This window comes from Prorops nasuta, unplaced genomic scaffold, assembly GCF_024137725.1.
Source record: "Prorops nasuta isolate Cenicafe-Biocafe unplaced genomic scaffold, Cenicafe_Pnas_1.2 PNAS00003, whole genome shotgun sequence".
Lineage (NCBI taxonomy): Eukaryota > Metazoa > Arthropoda > Insecta > Hymenoptera > Bethylidae > Prorops > Prorops nasuta.
The window spans coordinates 10,364,387-10,376,958 of NW_027116800.1; the positions used below are offsets into that span (position 1 = coordinate 10,364,387).

General features: G+C 41.8%; 1 protein-coding gene across 6 annotated transcripts in view; it reads right to left on the reverse strand.

Annotated features, from left to right (window-relative positions):
* zfh2 (Zn finger homeodomain 2) overlaps nucleotides 1-12,572 on the reverse strand; it is a 180,238-nt gene that overhangs the window by 153,220 nt on the left and 14,446 nt on the right. For all 6 annotated transcript variants that reach the window (XM_066725021.1, XM_066725017.1, XM_066725018.1 and 3 more), the window contains exon 2: nucleotides 6,269-6,319. The gene's annotated coding sequence lies outside the window, so the exon portion shown is untranslated. The remainder of the gene's footprint in view (nucleotides 1-6,268; nucleotides 6,320-12,572) is intronic.

The following is a 12,572-nucleotide window of genomic DNA, read 5'->3' on the forward strand; positions in this document are numbered from 1 at the left end:
ATTATCACAATCAATAATTCCTTCAAATTCACTTATTCTCACTCATGAGAAATTCTCACAAGTATTCCCATTAATTGTCAGGTAATCCCGCATTTCACTTAATTCCACTCTACTACAATTACAGCTTTGCAGTCGCGCGCAGTATAAAGTTTGCCTATGAAGCGAAATAAGCGAAAGTAATTTTCTTTGAAAATTCTCGTTAATTCGATGAATTATTAATACATGAGATTAGGATTAATTTTGTCAGAGGTTGAAGGTATTAAAGTGGGAGAGGTTGTAACGATATTTCTAGGAAGAGTACATCCTCTTTATAGGTGACTGGCCCGATTATAATACTCGTAAAAGGGGGCTGGCTGAGAGTTGGAAGAAAAATCAGTCTGGCGTTTTCCTTCTTACATGCACGCACTTAAGCTTCGTCCCTGCAGTAATCGGATTTCCCCGCATTGCTCGACTGCGATGGCAGCGATAATGGAATTACCACGGGGTCAGCACTTAATTATCACCATTGCATGAGTGTAACATGTCAAGCTCCGGGGCATTTTACAATTTTCGCAAAGTCGATCAATGGGGCAAAGGGCTGAATCAAGGGTGAGGACGCTCGCTTTCACGTGTACGTGGACGTTCGATTGCTGCACGCCGAGCGATACTATATATATACATACACATGTAAGCCTATGGATGGTGGGATCGATAAGGCTGCAAAGATGACAAAGATAATGAGAATTCCGTGTTGTTGCGACCGGATCGAACATCGAGGCGAAATAACTAGATTTGAGTCCGGGCGGCTCGGCGCGGTCTGCGAATTACATATCGACGGCTTGAAACCTTCCTGGAACAGCCAATCGATACGTCCAAGTCGACTCCGGTCTCGTTTCTTTCACGATCGAATTTGCTAATCGCTCCGGCGTCTCGCTAAACTACCGGCGATGCACGCACGCACGCAAACAAACATCGGGAGAGTGTGTATCGTCCAAATTTTCGTGATTCTTATATTAATTCAGCGCTGCACCGCGCACATGCCTCTTCTCCCACTGCTTTGCTTTGCCGATATGCCATTAAAAATCCTTGCCTCTTGCCATTCTCCCATTCCGCTATCCCACTCGGCATCTTCGCGTATTAATACTTGGCTCGACTTTCCTCGTTGCATCGTTGCACAATCAATTAATTCCTCTGCTCTCCTGCTCTCCCAGCCATTGAATAACAATAATAAGATTTGCACGATACCCCATTGTGGCGGTTCTTATCGGTAATTGGCCGTTGGATGCGCGTGCAAAGAAAGAAAAGCACGAGGAGCGAGAAAGAGTGTTGTGGCAAAGGGGGGAGGGGGGGGGGGGGGGGGAGATGTCGGGCAGAAAAATCGAATATCGAATATCGAGTAGTGTCGACTGGTGGGGATTTGGGCGCAACTTTGTTCTCACGTGAGCGGACAAAGGATTCGAATGCAAAGTGAAAATCTATCACAAAGAGAGCCGCAGGTACTCGCAGAAAGAAAAGATGGCGGCTGGAAGGTTGAAATCAGTTACGAAATCGTGGTACCCCGTGAATGGGGGCCCTCCCCCTCCAATTCCCATTCGCTCGGTCATTAATTTGTAACGAGGCGACGCCGACTATTATTATCCTTAGGTTACGCGATCACGTGGTTATATACTCGCAGCTATTTGACGCTGTGTGGGTGCATCCAGCGTTATGTCCGTGCCCTGATTTGCAATTTCTCTTAATTATTCGACCATTCGTTCGAGAGCGAGAAAAATTAATAAGGAGCTTTCGATTATTAATTGTCCAGTCCGATCATTGATTGATAGAAATTACGACACGGAGCAATATTGCTGAGTGCAATTATGCTGCTTTTTTCTCGATTGAGGGTTTCGTGGTAAAATAATAAAAACATATTCGCAATGCTGTCGGCTGTGGACTTTTGCCAGACGAGGTAGGCCTAGGTAAATTATACGGGACGAAAGGTATAATTCAATTCAGCAATTCAGTTATAATCAAACAAATAGCAAAGAATTACGTGCATGCCTCACGCATACGTAGTAAAAAGGAGGCTATTAAAAGCGTCGAGGAGAAGACAGTTGGAAGGAAAGAGCAGGTGGGGGATGTGGATCGAAGGGGGGTGCAAGGAGGAGGCTGACCCTCTGATCAATCGATAGGGAAATATCGACATGGAAATAAACCAGTAGAAACTAGTCGAAGCAACGAGAAAGGACGCAGCAGTATTCAAGAAAACAGCCACTACTTTTTCTTCCTATTTTTTCACGCCGCGTTAACAACGAAACATATCCGATTATTTACATGTTTCCCCGACAAATTCATTTCCAACGGGAGTGAGTAAATCCTTATAAATACCGTAGAGGGGGTTGAAATACTTTTTTAGAGAATTTTGTAAATGAAAGCAGAGCAATAACTGACCTGGATCATTCATTTCGAACGATAGATTTGCCTGGAATGGAGAAATTTTATCGATTCGTTCATTCATTATGGATTGGGATATTATCTGTTTCTCGCTTCCTCCGCGCGTTATTACGCTACATTATGATAATCCAGACTGTTCAATTTTACGCTCTCTGCGTGTGAAAGGAACTTATGGACACTGTGCAACTGTAGCCTATGCCCCAATGAAGCAGAACTGAATTTTTCTTCCTCCCCCCACCCCTCCTCTTTCAATTCTCTCTCACCATCAGCAATCTCTACTCTTCTTTCGATCATTAAGTTTCCATCCGATTTCATTTATCGGCTTCCATCTTTTTAGCAAGCGAGAGAAATCTCGCGTAGATTTTGGCAGTTGGTGTGTATATATACATATATACATGCACACGGAGAAACGGAGCATTTGGACAGGTTGATCCTGGAATTAGGATAGAGTGGGAGAAGAGAACGCGTAAGGTATATATACGTATATGTATCTATCTATATAAGTGGAATAGTGTCCAAGTAAAAATCCCATCGTGGCTCCGCTGCTTCTTCATCGGGCTTTTTGTGCGGCGAGCCGGATCGTGTAATCGGTTTTTGTTTACTAATTGACTTCGAGCAGAATATCCCCTGTCCCTTTTCACCCGGCGAGGTCAGCCTTTCTCTTGTTGCGTCATAGAAACCGTAATTCTTCGCCAGAACTCATAGCTCCTTCCAGTCAGCTAAAAAGACACGAAAGTTTAACTTCCTTCTTCTTCTTCTTCTTCTACTTCTTGTGGAAAAACCTGGCTCTTTCGATATGATTGGATAGATTTGGACCAAAGTAGAAGATTTTTCAAGGAGACTCGGTTGGACGGTGGACACAGTTGCCAGCTAGGGATCCATGGTGATCGATCGGGATCTTCGGGAGTCAATCCGCGCAAGTTGAGTGAAATCATCGGTGAGCCGCGGCAAACGGATGACCCGCGGGCACGTAGGCTGGGATTTAAATTGCAAATCGATTTCGCTTCTTTGTAGTCAGCCACCTAGTGCGTACCACCTATCCGCGATACGTGATGTCTTGTAGTTCCTCCGATCATTTTCTAATCTACAAAAGAGCCACTTTCCGAAAGTCCATTAATATCCAATGGGAGGCAATTGATTCGCCAGGCGAGAGCTTTAATGAAATAGGAAATGAAATCAATATAAGCGAAAAGGAGAGAAAAGCGAAATGATTGAAAGAGAATGCGATTGGAGTGTAATAATGATTTAAAATGAGATTGTAAAGAGACGATGCATGGTCGTGGCTCGCGTGGGGATGAAACGGGACATTTATCTGTTTTTCTAAAGTCTTTAATATACTGGGGGTGAGTATATATAGATACACTATATACATATATATATTTTTGTGTCGAAAGAGAAATGTTGGGGTATATGGTCGAGGGAATAATAATAGGGTCGTTGGTGGGAGTTTACGGGTGGTTCTTAAAGTTAACAGTGGTGTGCGTGGATATATTCCACGATAAGTCCTTGTATAGGTTTGCCACCCAGTTGGGCGATTGTCTCTCTGGTTTTAGCTGCGGTATAAAGAGTCGCGTTGGGCGCTCTACGCAATCTTGCATTCTCTTTACGTAGAGACCGCGAGGAAATCTTTAATGCGATGCTCAAAGGGAAGCAGTAAATTACAGAGTAACGAGGCTTGACAGAGGTAGCCTCTTAACAGACATCTGCACGTACTACTTCGTTCAACTCGAAATCAGCAAAAGTTCAAATAAAGTCGCGCGTCTCCAATGATTATTCCTCGCCCATCACTGCATACTCCTTTCTTCTTTTCCACCATGCACCTTTTCTTTCCTTTCTCGCTCCTCCCGAATCCCCTGGAACCTCTCCCCACCTTCCATAATCACAGCCCAATTTCGGATCACACCCTGCGATGACTAATTTCGCGAAAGACCCTCTGAATTAAATATGAGAAGAAAGCTCGTATGCAAATTGCCACGAACAAGGCATTAATCAATCGTCCAAAATCCAGAAACATGGCGCAATTAGCGATCGATAATCGCGAGGGATTCTCCCCTTTGGAATTCGTCGACAAGGGCGTACTTGAGGAATGGCGAATATTGATTCAATGATCGCATTGATGAAGAGTGACGATGAGTTTTTCCCGACAGTCGTCGATTGGAAGTGAGAAAAAACCAAGGAATGGTCAGAAAAAAAGGTTTAACGATGTTTTCAGCACTTACACACGCACGTATTCATGAATATTGATGCTCGAACGAAGCTAATCTGTGGAACGAGGGGAAGGGGAGAATAGTTTGTAGCATGAAATTCCGGATTCACAATTGCTACATTGTACAAAAAATGTGCATTTCTCTCTCTCCTTTATGCACAAACACACACACACACGGATGAGCCACGCGCACAATTCTAATGCCAGAGTCAAATCGTCGTGTAAATGAATTCGTGGCTCTCAAATTGAATATTCAGCGCGCATATCATCACCGGTTAAGTCGCTGGACTGGCTCTCCGCGTCATTTCAGCGTAGAAATCATCGCTAATAAACGCGATGATGCAGCCCAGGCCAATTCTCGTCGATCGTTAATTGCTCGACTTTTAGCTCCGTGATCGCCACTATATACACCACTACATTTGGAACTATTAACAAATATAATTCTCGATCCCTACCTCTATGCACGCGTATATGTATACCCGCTCCGTCCAACAATAATGCTGTCATGGTCATTCAAATTACTTTCGTTTCTCGAATTAATATAATTGTTGATTGGAATTGATCGTCATTAGTCGTCGCAGTGTTGGGCTTTTGAATGATCGAGGCTTTGGTGTAGGTAGGTATGTTGCGTGTGCGCGTATAATGTATACGTACGTATATATGTATACTATACATATATGCGTGCATGGAGGGCTGAATGAACGCGAGTGTCGTGCTGGGTTAATCCTCGTTCGAATGACTTTTTTTAGAACGGGCTAAGATGGTGAGGGAGGTGAGGGGCTGAGGAAGAGGTTAAGGGGGAATGGAGCTGTTTACCTGGGCGTCCCGCTGCAGGGCCCTATCCAGTGGAACGCAGCGCAACACCTAACAATGAAACGCGGAGAAAAACGATCCGGTGAGGGCCGATGGGTTTCTTCGCGCGACGCTTAACGACGATTTCGATCGTTTACGACTTTAATAATTTAGGCGCGGCTCCACTCGCGAAGCTCGACACGTTTTCGGTCGTAAACCGCAAGACTAAATCCGTATTTATGGGGAAGTACGGCCTCTGTCCGGCTATCGTTTCTCACTCTCTCCCACTTTTGCTTTTCTCTCTCTCCCTCTCTCTCCCTCCTGGCTTTTCTTCCAACTCTCACACATTTCCCACCAATACCCTCACGTCTCTTATCATCGGACTATGGAATTAAAAAATAATCTTGGAATTCTTTAATTCGAGCATCTCTCTCTATTTTTATTACTAAAAATTTCTTGATTGGGAAAAACTTAACAATAATTGTAAATTTTAGTCCCACAATGAATCTTACAGTTTTATACAACGTCGAGAGAGGGAGCAAGAAGCGAGAAATAGACTAATGAATTCGAGATGAGATTATGGCGTGAATTTTACGGCCGCACCGACATTTATTGGAAACCGAATGTATAAATTCCACAATTTAAATTCATCGCGCGGTTTGTGGGCCAGCTCTCTGCCATTCTCGTATTAAATGCTCCTAAGTGTTTGAGCATTTAAGTCTGTGCGGGAGTTTGTGTGTGCGTATGTGTGTGCTGTAAATTTTTTCTTAACTGAGCGTGACTGATAGAGAGAGCCAACAAAGTGGTTGGAAAAAACACACGCGATAATCCTTAAAAGAGTTTTCATTATCAACTCACCAAAATCGATGGCAGCAAGACTCATCTACGCTTCTTCTCTCCTTTGATATCCTGAACAAACGAAAGTACAAAGATAAGGTTATTCCAAATTCGTACACGAAGCTTAAAAAAGGACAGAAAGCAATTTGCTAATCCAAATAATTTATTAATATGATGGAGAATAAATTTATCAGGTTTCTTAAATAGCCTGGGTCTGCGTATATTCTTCGTCGTCAGAATATAAAAAAATCACTTTACAGCTGAAAAAACATTATCAGCTAAGTTGGAAGAGTGGTATACTGTATACAAATAATTTGATTTACATTCTCAATTTATCCGAAGGACAAAATTGATTTATTTACGTAATTCGCGCGTCACCTACCAAATTTTAGTTAAAAAAATCTCTTCCTCCCTCTTTATTCTCCTTTTTATTTTAGATAAAAGATAGAAGACTCGTGGTGAATACTTTGATATTTGCGTTATTTTCGTCCAAGTTGCGGTCCAGCGACGATTTAAATGAATAATCGCACACAAGATCCGCAACCATTGTGATGTACTAATGATATTATGACACTTCGTAGAACACAGTCCGGTTCTAATTATATTTAAACACGTCGTTTATCTTGGTAGGCGAAAGTAACGCAGCTTCGTATATCGCCCTACACCTACACGCAGTAGCGACGATGTATTTTGATAGAAAAAAAAAAAAACATATCGGATCACCGCAAAATGTTCGTTTTTAAAAATGCTACTGGCATTAGTCACAGCCGTTCTAATAGAAAAGAGTGTGAAGGAATTTATCAAAACAGCGAAACATTTCTAGATTGGTTCCTCTGAATTTTTGTTCGTGAAGTATAGTTGATTAATTTTTATTTGTATAAAGTAGCTAGCAGAGCTGCTGAGATTAATTTAAAGGTTTTCTTCTTGTCGTTATATTGAGAAGGCTATGTGTTATAGGGATCCCTATAGTGTTATCCATAATAACCCAATCCCCCTCCACATCTACCTGAACGACCTCGTTATACCGATCAGAAAGCTGGCTGGTAATGCGGTAATTGTTGCTTGAAAAGTAATTTTTGTTCTCCACCAATTTCCTTGCCTCTACATGTGGTGCCGAAGCATTATATTTTCTCATACGGGCTGGACTTTGATGGGATTTCGATGTAATTTACTTTCGATTGAAATTTAGCCGGAGAAGCTCTTAAGTAATCAGGAATTATGACGAATCGTCCTGCATGGTACCGCGCGACTCTGCTATATAATTATTCCTCTAGAATTATTCGGTGAAACCCTTATCAACTCTTATTAATTCGATTAATTTCCAATTTTGTAGAAATTGTTAATCGTGCGAAGAAAAATTCTTTATTAATTTTTGAAGCGACTATTCGGGACGTAATATTAATGATGAAAATTTCTGGGTAAGATGGAGCGATAAAAAGTACAAAAGATAGTATTCGAGATATATTTTCTTTTGAGCATGGGGACCCATAATAAGAGCTGTGCTGTAGGTCCCGAGCATTCTGGCGAGTAAAAAATGATTCTGGCGGCGAACGACATGTAAATTTATGAAGGGTCTCGCCACACACGCATTGTTACGCTAACGATTAATTAATGTCGCTTTAATTGTGCCTATAGCACCTCCCCACCCTGATCCGCCTTCCCGCTTAAACTAGACCCACGCCGACCTGTGAATATGTTCAGATACACTTCTTTACAACTTATGCTGATTAACTTCAGCCATTGTTCTTTTCCCATTGTTATCGGACTCGAGATATTTCACAGGAAATGGAATATTTTTCTTTCCATTTCTATCCTTAATTTTCCTACGACGATGTCCTAAAATTCGACCAGAAAAATGTCCCCACAAAGAAACGAAAACGTGGAACATTTTTTCTCGCATAAATATCGCAATGAAATTCGAGTGAAAACTGCTTTTTAAAGCCACTATGTCGATTGTAAAAGATTTCTGCCGTGCCATTCCGAGGGTTACATTAAAAATAAACTGACTTTACACTCTCCGCCCACGCACCAGTCTCACGTTACGATCGAGTATCATTTTTAATACGTCCGAATCTCTCGAATTTAAAAATAAAGATGTCACTGCTCGCAGCAAATATCCGCGAGTCTGGCGATTCAGCCTCATTCTCGAAATAAAAGCTTTTTTCCTCATCGAGATTAATTCTTCCGCAAAGACTCGAGCTTTTCTGAACAATATATATTAATCAATTTTAGAGTTATTATTATATTTTTTGTGGTAGGAGAAAAATATAGTTGAGTCTCGATTGGTATACCAGAGGAATGCTTCAATGATAATTACTAAATGGATATTGACTGGATAACGGAAGTTTACACAGTTAGAGTCGTGTTAAATATGCACAGATTCATGTAGAACAAGCAGGAAAAATCTTGATTCCTTATCGGAGCACGCGTTAACGTCGATAAAAAGAAAATAACATTTCATATTAATCCATACACACAACTCGTGCATGATTTAAAACCAGATGAACCGTAATCTATGCGGAATCTGTTCGCGCATAAATCACCGGGTTTCTTCACCATTTTCCTAATTAATCAAAAAACAAATGCATCTCGTTTAATCATTATGTATATATATATATATTTATTCAAGAATACCGCATTTTCCTTTTCCCCCATTTATTTCTTTCTGTACAAAGTGTAATATTTCAGCTGATTTTCAAGCTGAAAATGTAAAAGCTTTCTCGATGCAGGTGCGAAAGAAATTTCAAGGATTCCGAGATTTTTCATTGTTCCAAATTTTTTGTTGCGCGCGTTATTACAAATTTAGCACGTAGCAGCCCGAGGCTCGCTATTAAGGACACCAATACGCATAAAGTTCACGCGTGCACATGTAAATTCGCGCGTGGGTCGAAACGAGCAACCGAAGTGAAGTTGGCCGGACTGGAATTAATAAAAAGCAACAAATGATCGCCCACGCCCCTTTCCGGAGATTTCATCGTTCTGGTAGTAGTCGATCCTTGGAGGGTCCTTTAAGGATTCCTGCAAAATTTTCAGTCGATACTCGACCGCCCGCGGTGGCCCTCCAGGAAACTTCCCACCTTCGCAGGACTCTGCCAGCAAACACCCTTCCCCCTCCCCTCATCGACCCTTATATATTTTAACCAAAATGTTGCAGAATCAAACAAATTCTAAGCATATTCTAATTTATTTATCAAACTAGAACGATATATAGTCAAAAATTAGAAAATCATTAATTTATGTTTAAGTTTGACCAAGTTAAATGTTTAATAGTGAAAATCGTGGAATTATTGAGGAGGAGACGAGTATTTTTCTCGAGAGCTCGAGCTTCCAGAATTTAGTGCTCTGGAGTACGATGAGAAGATTTTAATTAATAAACATATAAATCATGAATGAAAAAGTGTACAGATAGACAGAAACATTTCGCAGTAGTAGTTTGAAGCAAATAGAGTTACAAACCGGTGGTCGAGAATATATATTTATCGTTTCTTCGTGTTTAATTATGTCGATCGAATGTCCTACGCGAAGTTTAATCGGATTTCCTACGCTCGTTCTTGGCCAATCTGGATACTGAGAGGTAGGTACTCGTATCCCGTCCGGTTCGACTTCTTCCCGGTTCGTCGATCATTTTCGCGATCTACGATCGATTTGTCGAAGCAGACGTGGTCGGAGTTGGGTGATAATTGTGATTAAACTGGCGCCACTTAGCCGGACTTAATTATTCTCTGGACGCCCACTTATACAGATCTCTGGCTAAATGTTTCTGCTACAATCCCATTATCCTCTCTGTTCCTCGAAATTCTCACAAACTATAACCTCTAATTAAATTAATATCCGATTAACCTAAAAATCGAATCAAAGTATCAGGTCCAATCTTTATTCGAATTGAAGGGATTAAAATGGGAACGAGTACGTGTGTGTTTGTGTGTGTGTGTGTGTGTGTGAGAGAGAGAGAGAAGGAAAGAGAATATGGCTGCACTTATCGATATAAACGTTGCTGAAATTGAGAAATTAAAAAGTTTATTGAAATATAGTTGACAGGTTGTTACAGCGCGGTGAACGATATTATAATGGTAAACGCTTCAGCCTTGAACTATTCCACCCTCGTTAGTTATGAATAATGTGTAATCGCTGAGAGACCGAGGGACTAATTAAAAGCCTCGTTGTCGCGGTTTGTAAGAACTATGTTAATAGTGCCAATTATCCGCGGAAATCACAAAGAGCTATCCCTCCAGCTATGATTTCTGCATTACGAAAGACCAGCTAAAAGGTTAGATCGCTATCTGATATATCGAGCGTAATTAAACGAGCTAATTAAACGGAACGCGACAGTAAATTCAGGAAGAATTCCAATTGGCCTACAGCTACAATAGTCCATTCGATTAGCTCTGAGAAAAATGTTATCTCAAAAATCTAGACTGATGAGCTAAAGAGTTGATGAATATTTAACTCTGTACAGGAACGAGTTTGTCGGTAGATTAATTATTGTGGAAAATATAAAACCATTAGATGGTCATTCTGAAGTGGACACGTGTGGAAAGGAATGAATGAGAGTGGGGGGAGGGGGGGGGGGAGTAGATAGTGACAAGAGAAGGAGGGAGGGGCAAGGGGGAAGGGGTAGCGAGAAGTTGTTTAATCACCGATCAATTAACGAGCGGTGATTGCGTCACACTAAGCCGGACCTCTCCCATTAATTAGTTATTAACGGCAAGCCGCGGTAATTACAAATGCAAATTGCTTCCAGGCCATTCTACACGTGTCATTATTTTCTCGCCGATTTCGCAATTCCACCGACGCCGGCATGGCACCTCCTTCATCCGTCACGTTTCTTTGGTCGAAGGAAAAAGTGCGTTAAACTGAAAACTCGAGAGACGAGAACCAGAATTAGCTTATCATGCTAAGAATAAGCACAATTTGCTATTTCTATATACGATAATCGATGCTTTCCCAATTTTTAATTGTTACTCGAAGAAATCGGTAGAGATTTTTTCTCTTAATGATAATTGACTCCGGGGGACTTTAAGAGGAAGAGGCGGGGAATAACTATCAGGAAGAGTAGTCGATCACTTCCGACCCGAAAACGTCCGAGACAATCAAGCCTGAGTCCAACTTCGGCGTGTCCAATTTACTCGTCTTTTCCTAGTAATTTTATTACGCCACTAGGAGGATTCATTCGCGAGCTAATTCCCTTTGGAGAGAATCACACGCGACAAACCATCCAAGGTATCCGCGTTTCGCTGGCCCTTGTCCTCGAGAAACTTTCCATCCGTTTACAGTCCAACTGCTCTCGTCTGATCCTATATTGAACAATCGCCTTGGACCATCGACGAAAAGCCAAAAAAAAAAACCTCCCCAAATTCTCAAATATCCTCCAAGAACTGGAAGGATTAGTTATACCTGGTATCCACAGGATTAAGATGCTTCAGGAAACTACTCTTTATCTCTTCGATCTTCCTTTCGCTCCTTTTCCCAAAAGAATAAAGCTATCGAACAATTTTACTTTAGGAACTATAAATTCGATGACTCGTAGAATGCTCGATGATCTAATTTCCGTAATTTTCGATGATACACTAAATTGCACAATTTTAAAGATTAATCCCTGGTGACGCTGCTGAGGTTTCTGTCGGAGGACACTTTAAGGATGTTTGAATCTCTAAGGAGTGGACGGTTGAATCTCTAGGAATCCTTGGATGATTTGGCGAAAAGAGGGTTGCGGGGGAGGGGGTGGATTGTATGATAGTTGCAAAACTGATTCGTTGATGACTCGGTTTTTGAAGGGGTGGTAGAGGGCAGTTTGATCGGGAATTAGTCGATGATGAGGTTTGGGTCTGGATGGCGCTGGCGTCGCGGACGACGACGGCGGCTGCGACGGCGACGACGAAAGGCGTCGCGCGACACACACGTGGTGGGGGCGTCTGCGGCCGCTACGGCAGAACTAAGGGGTTGTTTGCCCCGTCGCGCGACTCTGGGGGGTCTCCAACGACTCTCAACCCCACCAGCCCAACTATTTTGCATAGGGCCTGCGCGTACAACTCCTTTTCCACCTCCTCAATCTCCTGCTCTGCCTCCCCGTCTTCAGCTTCCACCACGTCTTATTCTTCTTCTACTTCTTCTCAAATTTTACCGGATCTTTGCATCTTCTAATTGCCGATCAATTTCTTCAAGTCTCTCCCTCTTTATTATTCATCTATCATCTCCATTTTATTTACATCTTAATAATTAAAGGCTTTCTATTTTCCCCGCCTTCTCTTCTCCAGCTCAACTCTTCTAATAACAAATCTTGTTGTTCATTAGAAAATCAATCCTCGTACTCGACATTTCTTCCTTG